Genomic DNA, 26,359 nt, shown 5'->3' with positions numbered 1-26,359 from the left:
GCCCCAACAGCGGCCACAAACCGTGTCCCTCCCTCCCTCCCATCCTCACCTTCACGCTTCTTGCTGACTATGTGGCCTCCCCTGTCTTTGCAGACCTCCTCACAAGACCTAGGTCAGAACAACACAAGCTGGACCTCTGTCACATACAGCCTCACGATCAGGTGCAGGAGTTGGTGAGTCACCCGGGTGAGTGTGGATGGGTGGCAATTCCTCCAAGGACATCCAACCCACACAACACACAACACACTGGGCCAAGCTTGGACAAAGTCATGCAGAGCTGTCTCTGCCAGCCCCACAAAGCCATAGCTCCCACTCCAGACCCTGTACTTCCTTGGCAGGGACACACCCTTGCCAAACAATCCACCACACGATATAATATAGTCCCCATCTCTATGCGTGCTAGCCAAACTTGTCAACAACTCTAACACTCACCACACGTGAAAGCGGCTAGTTGCCCACATGTGCACCTAGGTAGCTCTTGGGCTTTGGCTGAATTGTCACATGGCCCCTCCTGCCTACTGCTGGGCTGACCCACCACCTCTCAGCCCTTGTACCAGGGACCTAACAGCTTCTGTACCTTCTGTAGGCTTTCCCTGCCCATCATCAGGTTGGAGGCTTGCTTCGAGCAACTTAAAGGGCACACTTACTATTGCAGGCTCACAGTGTCGTGTGTGTGTGTGTGTGTGTGTGTGTGTGTGTGTATTTCAGTTAGCCTGTGTGCATGGGAGCAGGAGTGCATGTGTGTGCAGACATACAGAGAGGCAGAGAGACAGATACAGACAGTCAGAGACAGACAGACAGACAGAGAGGGACAGAGACAGAGGAAAAAAATCATGCCTGCACTTCCCATGCCTTCCTAAGGCAGTGGGGTTTGTTCTGAGCTCCAGCTCTCTCCCAAGCCTCCAGCCGGGTTCTCCCATCCTCTTTGAAAAACCAAGCCACTCTGTATCTCCCTAGACTGAAAATGGATGCTGCTCCTGAGCGTAGAGGAAAGGTCCACAACCTGGAAACTAAGGATGGTGATATGGAGTACTTCATCGCAGGGGTTGGAGACCCCACCCCAGCCCTTCTGCAGAGCCGCAGATCTTTGGACCACATGGAGGAACTGTGCTCCAGTCAAGAGGCTCTGCCTTTGACCAGGTGAGGCTCATCCTGCAAGGCTCTGGCTGCCATGGGCAAGCCACAGCTCATCCAGGCTCTCACCGGGGTAACTGGGAGGGTGGGTGTGTAGCAAGAACTGCCAGGACCTTCACTCTGCTGTGGCCTCTTTGACTGCCTTTTCCTCCAGGTGCTTGGTGGCTGGCAGTCACCCGTGCCTGGTGCTACTGATTCTGGATTGGTCACACACCCCCAGTCCACATGGACAGAAGTGTGGGTTGCTCATGCCCATAGGCAGCTCTCCCACAGGATGTTCTCTCATGCAGCAGCTGCTACCATTGATTAGCTCTGTGGTGTTTCGCCCTGACCAGCCAAGGCCGGTGAGTCTCGTACTGGGCCCCTCATCCTTCGTCCTTAGGGGGCAGGCAGTCTACACAGACCCAGAACCCTCCCTCTAGGAGGCAATCCTGGCCACACCATCACCTCTCCCCCTCAAGCCCTGGGCCACGTTGGCACACTCACTGGCGAGCCATCTGCCCTGCTGGTCCATGGTGCCCGCTGCTGTCCAGGGAATGCCAAGTCCCTAAAGCTTCCAAGCAGCCATAAACAGCCTCAACATTGGCCATACACCATGTCCCTCTCTCCCTCCCACTTTCACCTTCATGCTTCTTACTGGCCCCATGGTGGTCCCTGTCTTTGCAGACCTGCATACCGGACATTAATCAGGACAACCACAGCTGGACCTCTATCATATACAGCATCACTGTCTGGCAGTGGCATTTGTCAATCCATGTCAGTTCCTCCAAGGACATCCAACCTACACAACACACTCACACTGGGCCGGGCTTGGACAAAGTCATGCAGCGCTGTCTCTGCCAACCCCACAAAGCCATAGGTCACCCTCCAGCCCCTGCACTTCATTAGTAGAAACACTGCTGCCAAATAGTTCAGCACCTGATGGGATCCAGGCCTCATCTCCATGCCCACTAGTCACAACACGCCTGCCCACAAGTCTGACACTCACCACCCGTGAAAGTGGCTCACTGCCCACATGTGCACCTACATAGCTCTTGGGCTTGGGCCCCATTGTCACGTGTCCTCTCCTGCCCACTTCCAGGCTCACCCACTGCCTCTCAGCTCTTGTGCCAGGGACCTAACAGCTTCCGCACCTTCTGGATGCTTTTGCTGTCTATCATCAGGTTGGACGCTGACTTTTAGCAAAATCAAAGGGCACACTTGCTACTGCAGGCTCCCAATGTGTGTGTGTGTGTGTGTGTGTATGTGTGTATACGGGTGTGTGTGTGCTACTAAGAGAGAAAGGGACAGAAAGAGGCAGAGAGAAGGCATGCCTGCCTTTCCCAAGCCTTCCTAAGGCAATAGGGTTTGTTCTGAGTTCCAGCCCTCCCCCTGAGCATGGTGCACATATCTTCTATGAAAAACCAGTCAACTCTGTGTCTCCCTAGGCTGAAAACTGGATGCTGGTCTTGAGCGTGGAGGAATTGTATAATGTGTGAAAAATGGGGACTCTGACACGGGGTACCACATCACAGGGAGTTGAGTACCGGGAACCTGTCCTTCTGCACAACCATGCAGGCACTGTGCTCCGGTCAAGAGGCCCTGAGTGCGACTAGGTGAGGCTCATCCTGCAAGGCTCTGGCTACCATGGGCAAGCCACAGCTTATCCATGCTCTCACCCGGGCAGCTTGGAGGGTGTGTGTATAGAAAGAACTGCCAGGACCCTCACTCTGCTGTGGCCTCTTTGACTGCCTTTTCCTCCAGGTGCTTGGTGGCTGGCTGTCAACCCTGCTTGGTGTTGCTGAGCTTGGATTGTTTCTACACCCTAGTCCATATGGATGCAAGTGTGGACTGCCAATGCCCATAGGGAGCTGTCCCACAGGATGCTCTCCAATGCAGCTGCTGCCACCATTGCTCAGCCCTGGGGTTTTTTGTCCTGGCCAGCCAAGGTCGGTGAGTCCCCTCCTGGGCCCCTCATCCTTCCTACTTTGGGGCAGGCAAACAGTCTACACAGACCCAGAACCCTCTCTCTAGGAGTAAATCATGGCTGCACTATCACTTCTCCTCCTACAGGCCCTGGGGCATGCCAGCTCACTCACCAGACAGCCAAAGCCCTGCCAGTCCATGGGATGCGCTGCTGTCCAGGGAAGGCCGAGTCCCTAAAACTTCTGCACAGCCACAAATAGCCCCATATTAGCCATACACCATGTCCTTCCATACCTCCCACCCTTACCTTCATGCTTCTTGCTGGATCTGCACACAGGACATTGGCCACTATAACCCCAACTGGACCTACATAGTATATAGCATCATCGTCAGGTGCCAGAGATTGTCACTCATGTGGGTGAGTGTGGATGTATTGTTGGTTCCTCCAATGACATCCAACTCACGTAACACTCACACTGGGCTGGGCTTGGACAAAATCATGCGGGGCTGCCTCTGCCAGCCCCTCTACCCCTGGTACTTCCTTGACAGGGACACTGCTGCCAAACAGTTCAGCACCCAATGCAATCCACGCCCATCTCCATGCCCACTATCCACACCCGCTCCCAACTCTGACACTCACCACACGAGAGTGGCTGGCTTCTACATGTGCACCCAGGTAGCTCTTGGGCTTTAGCTGCATTCTCACATGTCCCCTCCTGCCCACACCTGGGCTCACCCATCGCCTCTCAACCCTTGTGCCAGGGACCTAACAGCTTCCCTGCACCTTCTTTAGGGTTTCACTGCCCATGATCAGGCTGGAGGCTCGCTTTAAGCAAACTCAAAAGGCACACTTATGACTGCAGGCTCCTGGGGTCTGTGTGTGTGTGTGTGTGTGTGTGTGTTTATGAGGATTCGAGCTAGCCCGTGGTGTGCAAGCAGGTGTGCATGTATGTACATATATGTGCGGTTGCGGGTGTGTAAGTGTTGGAAAGGGAGAGACAGAGACAGAGAGAGACAGAGAGAATGCATGCCTGCCTGTCACATGCCTTCCTACGGCAGTGGGGTTTGTTCTGAGCTACAGCTCTCCCCAAGTCTCGCGCGGGGTTACTCATCTTCTTTCAAAAACCACGCAACTCTGTGTTTCCCTAGACTGAAAATGAGATGCTGGTCCTGAACCTGGAGGAAACCTACACCACCAGGAAAATCAGAATAGTGAAATGGCATACCTCGTCGCAGAGGGTTGAGGACCCAACACCTGCCCCTCTGCAGAGCCACAGCTCTTTGGGCCCCATGGAGGCACTGCACTCTAGTCAAGAGGTTGTGAGTATGACCATGTGAACCTCATCCTGCAAGGCTCTGTCTGCCATGGGCAGCCATAGCCCATCCAGGCTCTCACCCGGGCAGCTGGGAGGGTGAGTATGTAGTAAAAACTGCTAGGACTCACTCTCCTGTGACCTCTTTGACTGACTTTTCCTCCAGGTGCTCAGTGGCTAGCTGTCACCCCTGCTTGGTGCTTCTGAGCCTGGATTGGTTCCATACCTCCAGTCCTTATAGACGCATGTGTGAGCTGCTCATGCCCATAGGGAGCTCTGCCACAGGCTGCTCTCTCATGCAGCTGCTGCTGCCATTGCTCAGCCCCATGCTGTGTCGTCCTGGCCAGCCAGGGCCTGTGAGTCCCCTACTGCACCCCTCAACCTCCTCCCCAGGGGCAGGCGGAAGGACTCTACAGACCCAGAACCCTCTCTCTAGACTGGGTGGCAATCCTGGTTTCACTGTCACCTCTCCTCCTACAAGCCCTGGGCCACACTGGCTCACTGAATGGCCAGCCATAAGCACTTCCAGTCCATGGGGCCCACTGCTCTCCAGGGAGGGCTGAACCACAAAAAGGCCCAACAGGGGCCACACACCATGTCCCTCCCTCCCTCCCACCCTCACATTCATGCTTTCTTTCTGGCCCCGTGGCCGCCCCTGTCTTTGCAGACCTGCATACAGGACATTGGCCAGGACAACCCCAGCTGGACCTCCATCGCATATAGCATCACTGTCAGGTGCTGGCGTTGGTCACTCAATTGGGTGAGTGTGGATGCATGTCGGTTCCTCCAAGGACATCCAACCTATACAACACACTCACACTGGGCCGGGCTTGGACAAAGTCATGCAGGGCTGTCTCTGCCAACCCCACAAAGCCATAGGTCAGCCTCTAGCCGCTGTACTTCCTTGGGAGGGACCTCACTGCCAAACAGTCCATCACCCAATGCGATCCAGGCCCCATCTCCATGCCTGCTAGCCACAACATGCCTGCCCACAACTTTGACACTCACCACACGTAAAAGTGGCTCACAGCGCACATGTGCACCTACATGGCTCTTAGGCTTTGGCCCCATTGTCACGTGTCCTCTCCTGCCCACTTCTGGGCTCATCCACCACCTCTCAGCTCTTGTGCCAGGGACCTTACAGCTTCCACACCTGTATGCTTTCACCGTCCATCATCAGGTTGGACACTGACTTTAAGCAAAATCAAAGGGCACACTTGCTACTGCAGGCTCCCAATGTTTGTGTGTTTGTTCGTACTTGCCTGTGGGTGTGCAAGCAGGCAAGCATATGTGTGCACCGCTGTGTGTGTGTATGTGGGTGTGTGTGCTACTAAGAGAGAAAGAGACAGAAAGAGGCAGAGAGAAGGCATGCCTGCCTTTCCCAAGCCTTCCTATGGCAATAGGGTTTGTTCTGAGTTCCAGCCCTCCCCCTGAGCAAGGTGCCCATATCTTCTATGAAAAACCAATCATCTCTGTGTCTCCCTAGGCTGAAAACTGGATGCTGGTCTTGAGCATGGAGGAATTGTATAATGTGTGGAAAATGGGGACTGTGACACAGGGTACCACATCACAGGGGGTTGAATACCGGGCACCTGCCCTTCTGCATAGCCATGGCTCTTTGGGCCCCATGGAGGCACTGTGCTGCAGTCAAGAGGCCCTGCCTGTGACCAGATGAGCCTCATTCGGCAAGGCTCTGGCTATAATGGGCAAGCGACAGCCCATCCAGGCTCTCATCCAGGCAGGAGGGAGGCTGGGTATGTAGCAAGAACTGCCAGGACCCTTACTCTGCTGTGACCTCTTTGACTGCCTTTTCTTCAAGATGCTTGGTGGCTGGCTGTCACCCCTGCCTGGTGCTGCTGAGCCTGGATTGGTTCCACACCTCCAGTCCTTATGGACGCATGTGTGAGCTGCTCGTGCCATAGGCAACTCTGCCACAGGCTGCTCTCCCATGTAGCTTCTGCTGCCATTGCTCAGCCCCCTGATGTTTCACCCTGGGCAGCCAGAGCCTGTGAGTCCCCTACTGTACCCCTCGTCCTTTCTCACTAGGGGCAGGCGGAAGGAGTTCACAGACCCAGAACCCTCTCTCTAGACTGGGAGGCAATCCTGGCCTCACCATCACCTCTCTACCTACAAGTCCTAGGGCATGCTGGTTCACTGGCCAGCCTCAGCCCTGCCAATCCTTGGGGCACGCTTCTGTCCGAGGAGTGCCTAGTCCCTAAAGCTTCCACGGAGCCACAAACAGTCCCAACAGAGGCCACATACCATGTCCCTCCCTCCCTCCCACCCTAACTTTCATGCTTCTTGCTTGTCCTGTAGACTCCCGTCTTTGCAGATCTGTACACAGGACATTGGCCAGGACAACTCCAAATGGACATCCATTGTATACAGCATCACCGTCAGGCATCAGCGTTGGTCACTCATGTGGGACAATCCCAACTGGACCTCCTTGTATACAGGATGACAGTCAGGCACCAGCGTTGGTCACTCGTGAGTGTGGATGCGTGGTGATTCCTGTAAAGACATCCAACCCACACACCACACTCACACTGGGCCGGGCATGGACAAAGTCATGCAGGGCTGTCTCTGCTAGCCTTACAAAGCCATAGGTCACCCTCTAGCCCTGGTACTTCCTTGGCAGGGACACTGTTGCCAAACAGTCCAGCACCCACTGCAATTCAGGGCCCATCTCCATGCCCGCTAGCCACACCACACCTACCCACAACTCTGACACTCACCACACGTGAAAGTGGCTCCAGCCCACATGTGCACCCAGGTAGCACTTGGGCTTTGGCTGCATTCTCACACGTCCCCTCCTGCCTACTCCTGAACTCACCCACCGCCTCTCAGCCCTTTTGCCAGGGACCTAAAGGCTTCTGAAGGCATTCCCCGCGCATCATCGGGTTGGAGGTTCACTTTAAGGAAAATCCAAGGGCACATTTGCTACTGTAGGTTCCCAATGTCTTTGTGTGTGTGTAGGGAGGTGGGTGTACTTGCCTGTGGGTGTGCCAACAGACATGTATGTTTGTGCACATATAGGTGGGTGTGCAGGTGTGTGTTACAAAGAGAGACAGAGAATGAGACAGACAGACAGACAGACAGACAGACAGACAGACAGACAGACAGACAGAAAACAGAGAGAATGCATGCCTGCCTTTCCCATGCCTTCCTACGGCAGGGAGTTTGTTCTGAGCTCCAGCCCACCTAGCAGGTTGCTTAAATCTTCTTTGAAAAACCAAACAACTCTGTGTCTCCCTAGGCCACAAACAGGATGCTGGTCTGGAGCATGGAGGAATTGTATAATGTGCAAAATCTGCACTGTGACATGGGGTACCACGTAGCCTGTGGTTGGGTCCTGGGCACCTGCCCCTCTGCAAAGCCATGGCTCACTGGGCCCCATGGAGTCACTGTGCTCCAGTCAAGAGGCCCTGCCTGTGACCAGGTGAGGCTCATCCTTCAAGGCTCTGGCTGCCATGGGCAAGCCACAGCTCATCCAGGCTCTCACCCGGGCAAGAACTGCCAGGACCCTCACTCTGCTGTGGCCTCTTTGACTGCCTTTTCCTCCAGATGCTTAGTGGCTGGCTGGTACCCCTACCTGGGTCTGCTGAGCCTGGATTGGTTCCACACCCCCAGTCCACATGGAGGCAAGTGTGGGCTGCTCATGCCCATAGGGAGCTCTCCCACAGGCTGCTCTGCCATGCAGCAGCTGCTGCCATTGCTTAGCCCTGTGGTGTTTTGCCCTGACCAGCCAAGGCCTGTGAGTCACCTACTGTGCCCCTCTTCCTTCTTCCCCAGGGGCAGGCAGAAGGACTCCACAGACCCAGAACCCTCTTCTCTAGACTGGGAGGCAATCCTAGCCTCACCATCACCTCTCCTCCTACAAGCCCTGGGGCATGCCTGCTCACCAGCCAGCCATCAGCCTTGTCATTCCATGGGGGGTGCGGCTATCCAGGAAGGTTTGAATCCCAAAAGCTTCCACTCAGCCACAAACAATCCTAACAGAGACCACACACCATGTCACTCCCTCCCTCTCGGCCTCCTTACCTCCCTCCCTCCCCCCCCCCACCTTTATGCTCCTTGCTATCCCCATGGCCGCCCCTATCTTTGCAGACCTGCACACAGGACATTGGCCAGCACAACCCCAGCTGGACATCCATCTCAAAGAGCATAACCATCAGGCGCCACTCCTGTGGGTGAGTGTGAATGCGTGTCAGTTCCTCTAAGGATGTCCAACCTACACAACACATTCATACTGGGCCATGCTTGGACAAAGTCATGTGGCACTTCCTTGACAGGGACACTGCTGCCAAACAGTCCAGCAAACTAAGCAATCCACGCTCCATCTCCATGCCTGCTAGCCAAACCTGCCCACAACTCTGGCACTCACCACACGTGAAAGCGGCTCGCTGCCCACATGTGCACCCAGGTAGCTCTCAAGCTTTGGCTGCGTTTGCACATGTCCCCTCCTGCCTACTCCTGGGCTCACCCATCGCCTCTCAGCCCTTGTGCCAGGGATCTAACAGCTTCTGCACTTTCTGTATGCTTTCACCATCCATCACCAGGTTGGAGGCTTGCTTTAAACAAACTCAAGGGGCACACTTGACACTGCAGGTTCCTGGTGTCTGTGTGTGGATTTGTGCTTGCCTGTGGGTTTATGAGCAGCATGCATGTGTGTCCACCTGTGTGTGTATGTGTGTGTTAGAAAGACAGAGGGGGGGAGAGGGAGAGGGAGAGAGAGGGAGAGAGGGATGGAGGGAGGGAGGAGAGAGAGAGAGATAGAGATAGAGAACAAAGAGAATGCGTGCATGCCTGCCTTTCCCATGCCTTCCTAAGGCGGTGGGGTTTGTTCTGAGCTCCAGCCCTCCCCAAAGCATCCAGTGGGATGGCTTGCATCTTCTTTGAAAAACCAAACAACTCTATATCTCCCTAGACTGAAAATGGGTTGCTGGTCTTGAGAGTGGAGGAATCTTATAACGTGTGCAAAATCTGCACTGTGACATGGAGTACCACGTAGCCGGTGATTGGGTACCGGGCATCTGTTCCTCTGCGAAGCCATGGCTCATTGGGCCCCATGGAGGCACTGTGTTTTGATCAAGAGGCCCTGTCTGTGACCAGGTGAGCCTCATCCTGCAAGGCTCTGTCTGCCATGGGCAGCCACAGCTCATCCAGGCTCTCACCCGGGCAACTGGGAAGGTGGGTGTGTAGCACGAACTGTCAGGACCCTCACTCTACTGTGGCCTCTTTGACTGCCTTTTCCTCCAGACGCTTGGTGGCTGGCTGTTACCCCTACCTGGGTCTGCTGAGCCTGGAATGGTTCCATACCTCCAGTCCAGATGGACGCAAGTGTCGGCTGCTCATGCCCATAGGGAGCTCTCCCACAGGCTGCTTTGCCATGCAGCTGCTGCTGCCATTGCTTAGCCCTGTGGTATTTCGCCCTGACCCGCCAAGGCCTGTGAGTCCCCTACTGTGCCCCTCGTCCTTCTTCCCCAGGGGCAGGTGGGAGGACTCCACAGACCCAGAAGCCTCTCCTACTGGGAGGTAATTCTGGCCTCACCATCACCTCTCCTCCTACAAGTCCTAGGGCATGCTAGCTCACTCACCGGCCAGCTATCAGCCCTGCCAATCCTTGGGGCATACTGCTGTCCGGGGAGTGCCAAGTTCCTAAAGCTTCCATGCAGCCACAAACAGCCCCAACAGTGACCACACACCATGTCCCTCCCTCCCTCCCTTACCTTGATGCTTCTTGCTTGTCCTGTAGGCTCTTCTGTCTTTGCAGATCTGTACACAGGACATTGGCCAGGACAACCCCAACTGGACATCCATTGTATACAGCACCATCCTCAGCCGCCATCGTTGGTCACTCATGTGGGACAATCCCAAATGGACCTCCTTATATACAGCATGACACTTAGGCACCAGCGTTGGTCACTCATGAGTGTGGATGCGTGGTGGTTCCTGCAAAGACATCCAACCCACATAACACACTCACACTGAGCCGGGCTTGGACAAAGTCATGTGGGACTGGCTCTGCCAGCCCCACAAAGCCATGGGTCACCCTCTAGCCCTGGTACTTCCTTGGCAGGGACACTGTTGCCAAACAGGCCAAAACTCAATGCAATTCAAGGCCCATCTCTATGCCAGCTAGCCACACCTGCCCACAACTCTGACACTCACCACATGTGCAAGTGGCTCCCAGCCCACACGTGCACCCTGGTAATTCTTGGACTTTGGCTACATTCTCACATGTCCCCTCTGGCCTACTCCTGGGCTTGCCCACCGCCTCTCAGCCCTTGTGCCAGGGACCTGAAAGCTTCCACACCTTTTGTGGAAGACTTACTTTAAGGAAAATCAAAGGGCACTCTTGCTACTACAGGGTCCCAATGTACCCAATGTAAGTGTGTGTGAGTACGGGTTTGTGTGTTGAGAGAGAGAGAGAGAGAAAATATATGCCCACCTTTTCCATTCCTTCCCTAGGCAGGGGGTTTGTTCTGAGTTCTAGCCCACCGGCAAGCCACGAGCAGGGTGCTTGTGTCTTCATTTGAAAAACCAAGTGATTATGCATCTCCCTAGACTAAAAACTGGATGCTGGTCCTGAGCCTAGAGGAATCCTACAGTGTCTGGACCATCCAGACGATGACACGGGGTTACCTCGTCAGAGGGGGTTGGGTACCGGGCACCTGCCCCTCTGCACAGCCACGGCTCTTTGGGCCCCATGGAGGCACTGTGCTCCGGTAAAGAGGCCCTGAGTGCGACTAGGTGAGGCTCGTCCTGCAAGGCTCTGGCTGCCATGGGCAAGCCGCAGCTCACCCAGGCTCTCACCTGGGCAGGCGGGAGGGTGGGTGTGTAGGAAGAACTGCCAGGACCCTCACTCTGCTCTGGCTTCTTTACTGCATTTTCCTCCAGGTGCTCAGTGGCTGGCTCACTCCTGCCTGGGGCTGCTGAGCCTGGATTCGGGCCACACCCCCAGTCTACATGGACACATGTGCAGGCTGCTCCTGCCCACAGGGGGCTCTCCCACATGCTGCTCTCCCACCGAGCTGCTGCTGCCATGGCTCAACCCGGTGGTCTTTCGCCCTGGCCAGCCAAGGCCTGTGAGTCCCCTACTGGGCCCCTCATCCTTGCTCCCCTGGGGCAGACGGGAGGTCTCCAAACACCCAGAGCCCTCACGCTATTCTGGGAGGCCATCCTGGCCACACCATCACCTCTCCTCCTACAAGCCCTAGGTCATGCCCACTCACTCACTGCCCAGCCATCAGCCCTGCAAGGCTGTGGGACTTGGTGCCATCTGGGGAGATGCTAGACCCCAAAGATTCCACGGGGCCACACCCAGCCTCAACAGCAGCCACTTGTCATGCCCCTCCCTCCCTCCCTGCCTCCCTGCTTTCCCCCCCTTAAGCTTCTTGCTGGCCTCCTCCCCCTCCCTCTCTTCTTAGACATGCACCACATTGACCACATTGCCATGCCACACCCTGGCAAGGACTGGCTGGACCTGGACATATGGGACTCTCCCATGGAGCTGCCGGCTCCCGTCCTCCCATTTCACTTGCAGCATCTGGAGCCCACTGACGCAGAGGCTGCAGGTGAGGGCCACTGGCCGTGGAGCTGTGCCTTCCAAGGAGGAGATAGGCAGTCCTAGGTACACGCAGGAGCCTGCGTGCCTCAGGGAGTATGCATGCATGCACACACCCAGGCACACACGCGGATACAAATCCCACTGGCACATTCAAGGCAGGCTTGGACAAGGGCACAAGGAGTGTGTGTTGCATAGGGGGGAGGGACCAGGAGCAAAGTGTGTTTGTATGGGGAGGAGGGCTGACATCTTGGAAGGACCCAGAACCATCACTTGGTGGACGCCTTTTCAGGGCCTCCATCCACCTCCGGCTGCCTCAGGGGGCAGAGCTCCGTTTGCAAGGCAGCAGGCAGGACGGTGTCCCTGTACCAACACGGGCTCTACACCTTCTCTGCTCCTCTCACAGCTGCAAGACCAGCTCCAGTCCCAGCTGTCCGAGCATCCGCTGTCCTCACACTGCCACTGTCACCGGCCAGACCAACAGCCAGCACCACCAATGCCTTCACCACAAACAAAAGCCGAGCACATGGGAACCTGCCAAAGGCCTCTTCACAAAAAGCCTCCCCTAAGCCTCAACTTGCACCAGCCCCTGCCACACGCCTACCTGCCCAGTTCATTGCTAATCCTCTGCCTACTGCACTTAGGACCCTCTATTTATCTACTCTTCTTAATTATTAAAGTTCATTCCATAAGAAAAGGCACACTGTGATCTCTCTCGAAAAACAAACAAACAAAAACAGTTCCACTCCGTGGCTTCCAGTGGTTTCTCAGCTGGTGAAGCCACTTGCACTCTCCACTAGGGAGCACAGTCCTCAAACCTTTCCCCTTAACAGAACCTCCTCTCACTTGCCAATCTGCCCTAGTCTTCATCCCTTTCCTCCCTGGCTGGTGGCTCCTTATCTGCCCTCCAAATAGCACTAGGAGGAGGAGGAGGAGGACGAAGAGGAGGAGGAGCAGGAGCAACAGCAGCAGCAGCAGCAGCAGCAGCAGCATAAATAGTACTAGTAGTAGCAGCAACAGTAGTTGCAGTAGCATTGCTAATAGTCCTAGTATCTGTAGTTGTACTCAAGGGCTCTGGTTCAGGTCACAAGTCTCTGTGTCCCTGAGGGAATTGAGAGGCAAAACAGACTTCACAGGGTAAAGAGAAAGCTTGGCAATCCTTTTTGCATCCTCCCAGGGTGGCATGGACTTTCAGAGGAGAGGAGTCAAAGGTACACAAAAAGGTTAGAGCCACTGCAGCTGCTACCTGGTCCAGCGTGTGGAGAACAACCTTGGAGGGTACATTTTAGGAGACCATTCCTTTGTGCAGAAGCACAGAAAGTTCCTCCTACCAGTGCACTCACTCAGGGATCCATGATGGAGAAGGAATAATGGCAAGCCTGTTACTCCAAAATACAGTGACACCTCATGTCTTATCTCTGCCTCTGACCTCATATGAACTTTCAGAACTATAGTAGGAATGCATAAAAAGGACTGCTGTCTACCTTGCCAAGTTCCTGTGCCTGGCCCTGGTGACCAATGATGCTTGGTGCTACAAACAAGATCATGTCATTATTCTACTTTTAAAGGTCTAATGGCTTCCCACTGCTCACCAAATAAAATGCAAAACCCTAGCCATAGTTGTCCTGGGCCTCCAGCTCCCTTGTTGAAGCAATCCCTTCAGCTGAAGCAATCACCCCAAAAACATCTCCTTAACTCACACCAACAAGTATATGCACATTCTGGGGGGCACCTGCCCAGAGAAAACAGCACTCATGGTACCACTGAGCTCCCTTCCATGTGAAATTACATTCCCATGATTTGCTGTGAATAAAGGCTCCAAGACCTTATTAAACCATCAAAGCAAAGGAGGCAGAGTATACATCTCTGCTTTCCATTACATTACCCCTGGTACTCAGCCCTAACATTACTCATATGGTGTTGAATCAAGTGCAAACCAACAATCAGGATCCCACAGGGTCCACACAAGATCATTTATAAGGCTTGGTCCCATCATAAGAAGTGCTCAGGAAATGAGGGGATTCTACAACTGGTTGACACAACACTTTCTGGCCTGGCTACTTGGCAAGAGACATTACATGCTTCTTATTGCCTTTATCTCAATAGTCAAACATGGTTCAGATAGCTTTGATGACAGACAAGTAACATGGAGAGAAAACTGCAGAGCCAAGGCTACTCAGGTAATGGGGTTGGGACTCCCCTGGCCTACTGGTGTCTTGGCTGAGCAGCTGAAAAGGGCCACTTGAGCTCCGTGCCACCTCACTCATTATCTGTCTAATGGGCCTTCTGGTCCTCAGGCTCCATCTCCTCTCATCAGCAGCTGCCAGAGAATAAAATCCTAGACATCAGTACCTGGATGGCAGCAGATGATCTTAGCAGGGAGAAGCCAGACCTGCCCTGTTCCCTGCTGCTGGTTACTGTCTCTCACAAGATGAGGGAAGGCAGATGGCAGCCAATCCACATCCACTTGTCCGAAGTTGGGATGGCAGGGCCAATGCAGATTACAAGGGGTAAGCCAAGGGTAGGGGTGCTCAGACCCTGCTCTGCAGTGTTTGTATGTCTCCTGAAGGCCCCAATTCATCCATCAGCAAGGGGAAATAGAAACAGGTCTCAGAAAGACCTCCAGCCAGAGGTCTCTGTTTACTGAGAAGCTAGAGGAGAGATATGGGACACAGAAGAAATTACAGTGACTCAGAGCAGGGAGCCATCACCATCTCACATGTGGACAGAAAGTGCGCCATTGATACCTGGCAAGCATAGCTGGCCCTCCTGTTGCTTCCAAGCAATTCTCTGAAAGACACTTGACTGTATCCCTCACACTCCCTCTCAGAGCCTGCAGGCAGGCAGGCTTAGCCCCTTGTTTCATGCTGGCAACCAAGCTGTCCCTCCAGACAACCTCACAGGCTTAGAGGTCTGCTTTCTGTGCTGGCTGTGGACAGGATGCTGGGAAAGGTCCAGGCCAGTGGACATAAGTTACTCTGGGAGAGGAATCCAGATTATCAGAATGTGCCTGAGAACCAGAAGGCCTTCCAGAAGGCAGGGAGGAAGAGGCTCCAGCAGGCTAATTCTGGGAAACCAGGTAGGGGTAACGGTGACAGCACAGAGTTGTAAGGGGCATACCTGAATGCATCCACTTCCTCTCTGCAGAATGAGAAGCTTGGCTCCAAGGAGTTGGGCTGGGACTTCAGCTCCACCTCCAACCACTGGGAAACACCAACTGCTAGGAAGCAGAGTGAGTTGTCAGCAGACTCTTAAAAAGAGACACTATGACACCAATACTGAATGAAGCCTGGAAGCAGCAGTGAGGCCACTTGTGTCTGACTTCAGAAAAGAATCTGGTTGGTCCTCAGCTCAGCCCTAAGGCCCCTCTCCTATCTCCTGATCCTGCCAGATATGGCCCCTCAATCTTGGACTCTAGCCTGAAGAACCATAAGTCATATAACTTCCTGTTCCCTCTGAAGCACCCAGTATCATGTATCCTGTTATAATCACATGACACCATCCTTTATTCTAGTCACTGTTGCTTTCTCATGTTCATACCATCATCTACTAGTGTAACCAAGCTGTGGCATACACCTGTGTGCAGGGCGCATGTTCATGCAACCTCTATGGTTGTTGCTGTCAACACAACACTCCCTTCCAATTACCCTCCCCACCCTCCCTGTGACACTGTCTATTCCCTGTACCAGGCACCTAGGGCCTGATTAACACACTTCCATTGTATTCCTTCTTTGTTGTTTAGCAGGGTGGCAAGACCAACTTTGTGTCTCTATAATAAATGGTCCGTTTAGAATTTCCCTGCATCTGGAATATATATTCCTGGCCCATTTTCCAGGAAAATATAGTCTACTTCAGATACTTACAATGTAGTTCAAAGGAACTGTGATGAAATTCACACTATGAACAGAGCTCACATAAAACACACAGTCCCTTTCAGACTTACTTTTTCTGTCCATTAGCTCACCATGCAGGTAGGACTCACAGCAGGGCTGAGTCTTGGGCAGATACCTATGTGTGCCAATCATTACTGATGAGTACTTAATGCAGTCTAGGAATCTTTCATCTCTCCCTGAGCCGGGAGCTCAAAGCTCATCAGTCCTGCCCTATTTTTAATTTGCTAATACTGGGATTTGAACTCCGGGAATCACGCTATTAATTGGCTTTTCTTTACCTTCGGGCTGACTCTTAAGGCTACCATTTGAGCCCCAACTTCACTTCCAAGTCTTGTTTCTCATTTTGGATGGTGATGCTATTATTTTTTTTACTAGAATTGTGATGAATCCATCTCTTTATTGGATTAGTTACAAATAACAGGCACCTAGACACATCCAGGGTTTTCACCATTATGTGACCTCCAGTTAACACTGCTTTGACCTCTTCAAGTTCCTATCTTCTGTCTTACTGGACGCCCTTCCACTTTGAGTCTGACTTCTAGCTGGACCTTAAGTCCATATATAATTGTACGTTCATATTCCATAGCATAACTTGTTATGCTTTCAATCCAGATGTTTCTACTTGCTCCAATAAGGAGTGATTTCATTACCCTTATGAAATAATACACTAACCAAACACTAATAGTAATTTTATTCTTTGAATGGCATTTCCTCTTCAAACCAACAAATGTTCAGGACACAAGATTTCATTTCCTGTCATAGTTTTGGTTCTGAGTTTCCAAGCATTACTAGCTTTTTCTTTGGCTGGTTTGGGTCCTGCTTTCAAATGTTATCCTGTAACATCCACAGGAAGTTCTGTTAATTCCATTTACTTGAAAATTTACACAGGTTTACAAGTTATGAAGCTTTTATTTATTACCTAATAGTTGATTCATCTCTGAGCCTTTTCTCTAACCAGACTAAAGAACAGCATCTCTACTCTGAGGACAAGGACCACATACTTGTTCATTATAACCCAGAACAGGCAGCAGACTGCTTCTGTTGCTGGTGCCTCAAAGTAGGCCCTGTATTCCACACAGAAATCAATCTGTACCTTTAGGACTTCGTAGTGTTTGCCTGTTTTCTGCAATGCTTAGGAGCCTAGATTCAGATCTAGCTGTAATCAAGTGGATGCCTGCCCTCTCTGTTTATGAGTTTTGCTCTGTAACTACCAGAAAGTCCTTTCTGTCAGTAGGAAAGTTGAGCCTATTTATATTTTCAATACATATATTTATTGCTGTTGTTTTACACTGTTGTGCTGCTTGACAGCTTTTAAGACTATCATTCTGCTGGGCATGGGTGGCTAATGTCTATAATCCTAGCTACTTAGGAGGCTGAGATCTGAGGATCTCAGTTCAAACCAGCCTCCACAGGAAATTCTATGAGACCTTTACCTCCAATAACTACCAACTGAGAAGTGGAGCTGTGGCTCAAGTGGATGAGTGCCAGCCTTGAGCAAATAAACCTCAGGGACAGAGCTAGGGCTCTGACTTTAAGCCCTATAAACAACACATAAAAACAAAAACAAACTATCATTAAGTAATCTTTTTATTTTGCCTAAGCTTTATGTGTATCAGGAAATTCACAAGCTTGCATTCCTTGTACTGACTGCTTTATGTTGTGTGCATACTTTGCAGAGTGCAATTGTACCAATCATATGTCCTGTTCAGTGTGTGTCCAATCAAATCTGTCATCCTCCTCCTGATTCCCCTTTATATAGTCTGTGCTTCTTAGTTCCACATGACCACTTGCTGTGCCAGGCACTTAGGTGAAACTTTCTGGCTTGGTGTGTCTGTGAAGTGTCCCTGGTACCTCAGCGTCTGTGTCAGTGGACTCAGGAGTTTCTCCTCTTCAAAAGGGAGAGATAGCATTGCCTCAGCTCTTCAAGCTGATGGAACAAAGGAGTAGGAGGCCAGTGTTCCTCCCCTCCCTGCCTCCCTGCCTGAGCCGAGACATTCCTTTTTCCTCCTGTTGTGGATCCCTTGACTGCCTTACATCTCATACTTTAGGCCTCACTTTGACCAACTTTCACCCCAGGTGTTTCTAGGCCTCCAGCTTACAAACCTGCATGCTGGAGCTATCAGCCTCCATACTCCTGTCAGTCAATCCTCCACAAGCAGTGGGTCCCCACTCTTTAGGTAGACAAGTGATAGATAAGACAGATCTTGGCTCTGTTCCACTGGCAATCTCTAAGACACAGTTAAGTACACTTTTACTACTTGCTGTCTGCTATAGGACATTTTTATATTCAGGAATCAATGAAGAGAAACCTGTATTTGGTCTTAAATCACTTCCCATCCTATCTCAACACACTTTATTAACCACACAACTCCTACATTACCAGGATACATACTGTTCACACTGCTATTTTCCTAACTTCCAACAGACAGATGAAGTGCTCATTGCCTAGAAGTCATTGCTTCTCCCAGTACTCCCTAAACCACCTTTCTTCTCCATCTGCCATCTCCTGCCCCTGCCCCAAGGTCCTCTAGCTCCACTCCTCCCTCCCCCTGCTCTCACTTTGCTCTTCTGAGTGCATTTCCTGGGCTTGGCCTTCACATTCTCTGGAATCCAATTTTTCCATTTCTTGGCAAAATGTGAAAGTAAAACCTTCATCTGTTCAAGTCTGACTTTTCCTGTCTGCTGACTCCCTACTGCCCTGGAGTTTGGGGCTCATGCACTTGTGAGTGACCTTTCTCACATCAGTCAAATCACAGACGAAGCTGCTCACCCAAATAGGCTAGCACAATGCCTTGTCCCGAGAACCTGGGATGATCCCAGAGGAAGCAGACTTGCTTATACTTCCTCAACTCTTCTACCTCTCTTTGTTGGCTCCATGAAAGTGTACAGCTGAATCTAATAACAGGTGAACATTCTCATTTACAGACAGAGGCAAGACAGAACCTAACAAGAAGCAGAGCCTCGCCAAGCTTTGGCTTTCAAACCATCACCTGCTCTGTATTGCCACAGATACTCCTGTACAGGGACATCACACAGCCTTGTCTGTTCCACTAACAGCAAAACAGAATGATAAAACCCCTATGGCCCACATCTGTGAGGTGAACCCCTCTGGGCTTTCCTGGCTTCCTTGAAGCACTGGTTGACCCAAGGCACATGCAGACTGGGGGGGAGTGAATGTAGGTGGTCTACTGGTTCTGCTCTGAGATCCTAGCCAGCAAGCTCTAGTGAGAAGAATTCTGCTTTGGGCCTCTTTGGATGGGTCCTGACTCCCCATTATTGGGTGAGGGGACAGAGGTAGAGCCCCATTTCAATTTCAATTTCTAACAAGTAGAATAAAGCAAACAGATACCTCATCTCTGCTAGGGCCTCATCTTTGCTGAGCCCCAAGGAGCAATGGCAAGTGCTGTTCCCAATTACCTTGGCCAGAGTCTGAGGTCCCACCTGGGTATGTTGACTGAGGAGGCAAGCAGGCCATGTCATGGCCTTGGCTGCCATGACGGACCTCAGTAAAGAATAGCCCAGCTTTGGGTTCTATTTTCAGATGTCCAGAAGCCCAGGACCCCTAGAGGTGCATCAAGGTAAGGAACTGAGGGTGCCACTCCCCACAGATATGACCCACAGCAGGAACCAGACAACTATGGAAAGGGCTACTTGTTTCTGTTCTCCAGGTCTCTGGTCTCAAGTCTGCTGAGGCAGGGCACAAGCTTTATGGACAGCAGCCAATGAACAGGTGTATCGTGATGTATTCCAATACAACCTTACTAACAGGACCTGCAAGGGCTGGATTTGCCTTGCTCCTGACCTAGACCAAGACATTAAGATTTGTATGAGGCCACATGGAAGTCAGGACAGAGGCCCTAAACTGCAGATATGGGTCATCAAAGCAACTTCAGGGAGGGGCAGTGCCCACACGGGAACAATCCCTTTCCTGCCTGAAGATCCCTCTGCTCTCTGCTCAGCCTTCAGTTGACCACAGACAAGGGCAGGAGAATCTTACTCCCAAAGCAGCCTCCTTCCTTCTTTAGAGAAGATGCATCCTAGAAAGGATTCAAAAGGGTAGGGCATCCCTCCCTGCCACCTGACCTACATCCCCAGCCTCTGGTAGAGACTGCCTGTAGCCTGGCATTCAACTCAGCTATGTCCTGCCAGCATCTGACCAAAGGACACAGCTCAAAATGCCCAGCACCACAGTTCTGAAGGCATCTTCAGGATGCCACTGAGGGGACTGCTCTACTGGCACTACTCAGAAGAGATGGGAAATCCTAAGCTAGCAGGTTATGCCCACAGAAGGTACACCTGTCTCATGTTCCACACAACTTCTGAATGTCCAACCAACATTCACGCCAGTGTCAGGGCTGTTTTTAATTACCTGAGCCTCACTTGAGAAACCAAGGCCTTTGGTAAAGAAACACAAAGATTTTTTTGGCATAAATTCTTAACGTATTAAGGAGACATTGCAGTTACACCAAGGGAAGGGTTTACTTTTGTGTCACATGTGTGGTGTGGCCATCTTCATTGTACAGAAATCAAAGCATGGCAGCTCCACAGAGGTGATGAGGTCTAACTACAAGCCTTCCAGTGTCCTTGTCCTTCACATGCTGACAGAAGCAAATAACACACAATACTCCCTTTGTCCTTTCTCCCCTCTACTTCATGCTGAAGATATTATTATATATACAACTCTGTGTACATGCCAGTGAAGTATCAAAGGAGTTCAAGGATAATAAGGCAGAGAGCCACTTGGTGGCCATGTCAAAATTCATGGCTGTTGTATCATCAGCCCTGAAATAGGAACACCCAAGACAAATGAGTATATGAGATCACCATCTGAGAGGCTCAAACATATCCTAGCAACAAGACTACATACCTGAAGAAATCTCAAAATTCCTTACAGGAGCCCAGAAATACAACTGACCAGCCAGGTAGCTTTCACAGCACCTGGCATCACACCAACATGTAAAGCGCCAAAGGAAAAACAGATCAACCAAAATCAACTAAGAGCTAGTGAAAGTGTTAGAATCAGCAGAAATATTAAAATCGGGGCATTTAGAGGTGCTAATAGGAGCCAGGCCTGGTAGCCATGCCTGCAATCCTAGCACTATTGAGAATGAAAAAGAAGGCAACAGATGGGGTAGCAAGTAGCTTCTCTGAGAAGAGAAGCAAGCAAAGGGCCAAGGCCAGGAAGGCCTAGACTCCTGCAGTGAGGAATCCCTAAAATGTCAAGACAGAGATCTCTAAGCAGCTTGTAGGAGGCACAAAAGGCAGATAGCAGCAGAACTGTAGCCAGGTTCCAGGGAGAGCTGCCCACGCTGGCATAGATACCACAGCTACTCTACCTCACAGAACTCTGTCTAGTGTCCCACTGTCCACAAACCCTGCTTTTCCTAGCCTGCTAGCTTTACTTCAAGCCCCAAAAGCTCCTCTTAATGGTACCTGTGGCCAACCTTCAAGCACTGCCACAAAACTCACTGTTATAAAAGAAAAAGTGATAAATTAGATAGCTCTCATCAATATCAAATACTTTCACTTGCCAAAGAAATGCTGTTAAGAGTGCTGGGCAGAGGCTAGCAACTGTAAATCCTAGCAACTCAGGAGGCTGAGGCCTGAGAATCATGGTTCAAAGTCAGCCCAGGCAGGGAAGTCTGTAAGACTAATCTTCAACTAATCACAAAAAAAAAAAAAAAAAAAGCCAGAAGTGGAGCTGTGGCTCAAGTGGTAGAGCACTATCCTTGGACAACGAAAGATCAAGCCCTGAGTTAAAGCCTCAGGGATCTGAGCTCACAGGTACGTGGATGGAGGCACATGCTTACACACCACCACCGCCACCACCATCAGCAAACTAACAAGTCAGGGTAAAATTTGCCTCACCAGATGTGGGGAAATTTGCTGGTTTTGGTCATTTCAGGAAATAATGATATTCATTGAGACTTTATTTGCTTGAAAACACAATCTCTGTCCTGTCCTTTACACTAAATTTGAAGGCAAGCATCAACATAAATAAATGTGCACACGACACTTAATGACCACTTACTAAACTTTCAAGTATCATTTCAAATAAAATGTCTGATGTGACTGTGTAATAACATAACAAAGCCAGTAGTGATTGCACATGTCTATAATCCCATCAAATAGGACTATGGATTCAAAGCAAGCCTAGACTAAGGGCTAGGATTCAACAACAAGCTTGAAAACTCCATGCCAAGAGAAAGAGCCACACCCAGGTGAGGTGGAGAGGCAAGTCAGAGAGACAGAAAGTAAATCAGTGGCTCTCAGGGGCTGAGGAGAAAGAGACTGCTGAATGCCTTTCTTGGTTAATCATGCCAGTCACACAACAGTTCCTGTGTACAATCTTCTGAATAGACTAAATGCCACTAAAGCATACATATTGAAACCATCCATTTCATGGAACATAAATTACATTTCAATAGTAACAGTCAAGAAAATGAAAAGGCAAGCCAGAAAATGGCTAACACTGTTGCCAAAACAAATTTCTTAATGAAAGACTTATCTCTGAGTGGAAAACAATGGAAAAATAAACAGCAAAGCTAAAACACCAGTAAAACCATGTGTAATGCTGAGAACAGACAATTCATTTAAGAAATGAGACTGAAATAAAATGCCTTTCACAGAAGACTCTTACACACTGGTCAGGAAGCCTGCCATCCACTGGCAACACAGCTATGCTAGTTCCAGTACTCTAGGGAGTCTACCTACATAAAGGCTGCTCTGGCCATCCCAGTGGGGTAAGCACCAAGGGGACCCACCCCTAGGAGGCAGAGTGCACAGCTCTGGAGACACAAGCTGAGCCTTAGGGAAAACAGAGTGTAGCCATATTACAGAGGGTCCTGGTATATGGCCAGCTCCAGGCAAGGAGCCAAGGTCTGAGGGAAGGCTGAAGTTAGGAGCCATGGGCCAGAAGAGGTTTCAGAGTAGACTGGGCTGAGAGGCCAAGGGCCAACTGGAGTCGGGTCTCTGGGCAGCCACCTGGCCGGGGACTAAGGGCAGTACAGGACCAAGATCCCTGGCCTAATCAGCCAAATGTCAGAGAAGCCCTTTGCAAGAGACCAGGGGCCAGACAATGTCTAGAGATAGCCTTGGTGCTAGTGGGTGCCAAATGGAGTATGGGGAACCTGGGGCCAAGGGCAGGCTGGAATCTCTCCAGCAGCCCAAGGCTATGTATCTAGAGCTGGCCATATGAGGCTTGGGTCATCACCTTTGGGTGAAGGGCAGGCCACCTGGTCTGGAAAGCCAGGGTGAGAATCCATGATCTGTTGGGGTGTCGGGAATGTGGTGACAAAAGTAGAGGCTGCATCCTGGATTCTCAAGGGTGCAGAGAGTACACATTTCAAGGTTCTGAGGGTACAGAGGCAAAAAAAAGCTGTGGCAAAGGTGCTCATTCCAGGCTGGGCAGTTCTAGCCCCGCTCCTGGTACACTCAAGAGATCACGTCCCTAGCAACACTCACACACCTCCGTGGCTTGTCTGCTCCACTGCCTGGATGCCCCCTCCCCCCTCCTGCAACATGCTATGGATGTTTACCCCCACTGCAGCGCCACTTTGCCAACCTGTAGCATGATTTTGGGGTCTGCTACAATGCCCAGATGTTTTGCCTACTGGACTGCTCCTCTACCTGGCTGCCCAGGGCTGGGAAGCTCCATCTATCCGCTCTTCCACATAGTGCTCCATACCACTCCCTGCTCTTCCACACCTGCAAGCTACAACATACTGCTTGGGGCTGCCATGTGCCTCAACCTTCCTCTGCTGCCCCTATGCTCCTACACTGCCTCACCACAATGCTCCCCTGCACTGTGTTTGGGGCCCACTCAGCCTCAGCTCCAGTCTTCCACCCTGTGCTGGGACTGGGCCAAAGCCGGGCTGCCATGTGCTGAGGCTGCCATGTTACTCCAATGTTCCCCAGCTCCATACCTTCCTCTCCACCCCACTGTGCCTGGAGCAGCTACACTGCCCAGATGCTGCTCGCCCAGATCCTGCCCTGTGCTCCTCTGCCCCACGTCCCTCCCTGGGGCTTGGGTCTGCTCCAGCAATCCATCAGCTGCTCTGCCCAGGGTGCAGATTCCTCTCCCCTCCTTCCCAGTCCACCCATTGCAAGATTCTTGCTTGTGCTCTAGCTAGACAAGATATTTAAAAGCCTTCCATGTGTTCATTAAAATTTGAGAACTAAATACTAAAAACATCCCAACTGAAGGCAATGGTAAACACTGAAGACTGGGTGGAAGTACTGCAGAGTCATGTGAGACTTGCTCCTGACTGCTAAAACTGGCCTTGGGTCATGTGTAGTAGACCATAAACTCATGAGTTAGCTGTGGAAGTCGTCAGATTAGTAAATGTATATTGTAGTTGAATTTAGCAAAGATACAGATCTAAGTTTGCCTGTGCCTTTATTTTTACCAGAAGACCTATAACTACAGCATGTGTCTATAGCAATAGTAGTGCTTTCCCCAAAAAAATTTTTCAAATTACTAAGTAAGCATGAGCATGAATTAACTCTCCCATACAAGCTATGAAATCAGTTAGTTATGAATCATAATGGAACCAGCTGGCACCTTCATAATTCAAGGCTCTTTGCCTCTACTAGAAGTCCTTATATTCAAGGCTTTTTAACAGACAAAAATCTCTTTTCCTGGCTAAAGCTGACAAAAACCTCCCTTTAAGGAAGGTAGATTTCCTTTTCCTTTTTAATACAAAAATCTTAAGTATTTCAGCCCTTTGATTTGGGGTGAAAGAAATTTTAACTGTACTATTCAAAAGCTGCAATCCCTGTATTATATATAGCAATTTGTAGTTTTATCTTTCATGGTAATTGACTTCAAGGTTTTTATTAAAAAATAACCAATAGAATCAGGAGCTGGTGGCTCACGCCCATAATTCTAGCTACTCAAGAGCCTGAGATCTGAGAATCACCGTTTTTTAAAAGCCAGCCCAGGCAGTAAAGTCCATGAGATTCTTATCTCCAATAAACCATCAGAAAACCAGAAGTGGCACTGTAGCTCAAGTGGTAGAGTGCTAGCCTTGAGCTGAAGAGATGAGGGACAGTGCCAGGCCCAGAGTTAAAGCCCCACAACTGACAAAAAAAAGCGCAATAGATTTAATGCTGAATGAAGTCTGCGGGGGGGTGGGGGGGGAATGGCCATTGTGCAGAGGTATTGGATTTTAGAAAAATAATGAAATTCTCTACCTACAAGACAACACTGAGCATGTGGGTGATACAGGAGATTGAAGTTGCTTACAGGAATTAGGTGCACCAGAAAGCCACAAAGATTGCATCTTATCTATCAGCGGAGTAGCTTCAGCTGAGAGGGGAGGGTGGGAGTGGGCTATGGAGACTAAATGGGACAAGGATAAACCTTCCTATGAACTTCTTTCTCTTCAGTAAAGACTTACTTTGCATCTTGCTGCTATTCAAAGCAGTTGGTTCCTAAATTTTCCATCTCTCAAGTATACCCACAGAGCAAGAACCCACAGTCTTCTTCTGTCCTTACCTTGGTTGCTTTGTTTTATCTCCATGTTTAGCAGCACTGTGATACCTAACCCTTATCTTGTTCTCTGTACCCATCCAAAGGAGATGAGAGGGTCTTTCTCTTTCCAGAAAAACAACCTGGAAACAACCTTTCTTGTTGCATATCCTTGATCTTAACATAAGTGGTTAACATCTTTTCCTTGTATTGGGTAGCACATGGATAAGAATTTAACTGGTTATTCTTAAATTTCCTTTATAATAAACCAATTTTATAATCTTTCTTTTAAAGCCACCTTAAAGAACCAATTGTGTAGGTCTGTTTAGGGAAATTCACATTATTTCTAGAGCAAGAAAGTGGCTGACCCAGGTCTAGTGGGGTGAGGAGTCCAAACCAAGGACTGGACCCCTGGCTGCCCCCTGCCAGGCTTAAGACACCTGTCCCTGCCAGTCAGAACCCTCCAACCATCTCCTGAACCTAAGAGACAGACTTCCGGAAGCTGCAGGCCTAGGAAGCTGGTATTGTGCCTACCTGGCAATGCTTGCAGGTAGCCCTGAGCTCTCAGGGTCTGAGAGAAGCTCTTCCACCTTAGGAGGGAAGGCAGACATCCCCACCCCCACCCCTGCCCCAGACAAGAAGGTGGGAGAGGAGCTACAAGGAGGGGTGCAGTTGCCCAAAGGGAAGAAATGGGCTAAAGGACAATTAGTCCAGTGGTACTGTGAGAGTGGCCTTCGGCACCACAGACCTCCCTGCCTTCCTCCCTCCTGCACCACACACACAGCAACAACTCTATGCTGTCCCCTTCCCCTAAAGCCAACAGGCCCTTGCAACAGCCACACCTCTTGCCCTGAGACCAACAACTCCTCACTCAATGGCACTGACCACCCTTTCTCCTACTGAATTACTCTCCAGGTCATTCCTTTGCAACATTCCAGGATCTATGACCCCTCCACACTGCCCTAGGTACTATGCTGTATGGAAATGACCCAAGTCCATCCTGTTAGCATGTCCTCCCTCATTTTGGTTTGACAGGCTCCATCCTAGGTACTCTGCCCTCTCCCCAAAATCAGGT

This window comes from Dipodomys spectabilis, unplaced genomic scaffold (genome assembly GCF_019054845.1).
Source record: "Dipodomys spectabilis isolate Male_0828 unplaced genomic scaffold, ASM1905484v1 ptg000204l, whole genome shotgun sequence".
Lineage (NCBI taxonomy): Eukaryota > Metazoa > Chordata > Mammalia > Rodentia > Heteromyidae > Dipodomys > Dipodomys spectabilis.
The sequence above is the reverse complement of the archived record's forward strand: the minus strand, read 5'-3'. Positions refer to the sequence as shown.